Genomic DNA, 471 nt, shown 5'->3' with positions numbered 1-471 from the left:
CAGTGATACTGGGCAATCATAATGAAAATGGAATGACATTATCATCTCTGTTCGCCACCCCCTTCCCATCACCAACACCAAGCTATTTGTTACCGCCGCCCTTATCAGTACATAAATCTTTCCTGCAAGACAAGCCTCCTTCCAATCCAGTCTACGACCAACCTATCCTCCAGTCAACCTCTAGTCAATCTGTGACCAGTCAATAACCCTTGTGAACTCTGACCCACCGGTACTTACAGCACGAACAGGTCACGGCCGTCACGGCCGTCTCGAAAATGTGGGAGACAAAGCTAAAGATCTTGTCCTCGGTCAGCATTCCTCATGCTTCCATCGCCACGGAAAAGATAAATCAGTAAGAAGACAGATAAATAAAAGAAATATGAATAAAGAATAACCAGCGAACACGGTGATTCGCTTTTCGGTCTGAAACAAAGGACTCAGGCTTCACAAACTGGAAATTGTATCCGATCA

Source organism: Penaeus monodon, chromosome 28, assembly GCF_015228065.2.
Source record: "Penaeus monodon isolate SGIC_2016 chromosome 28, NSTDA_Pmon_1, whole genome shotgun sequence".
NCBI classification, from domain to species: Eukaryota; Metazoa; Arthropoda; class Malacostraca; order Decapoda; family Penaeidae; genus Penaeus; species Penaeus monodon.
Note: the sequence above shows the minus strand (reverse complement) of the source record.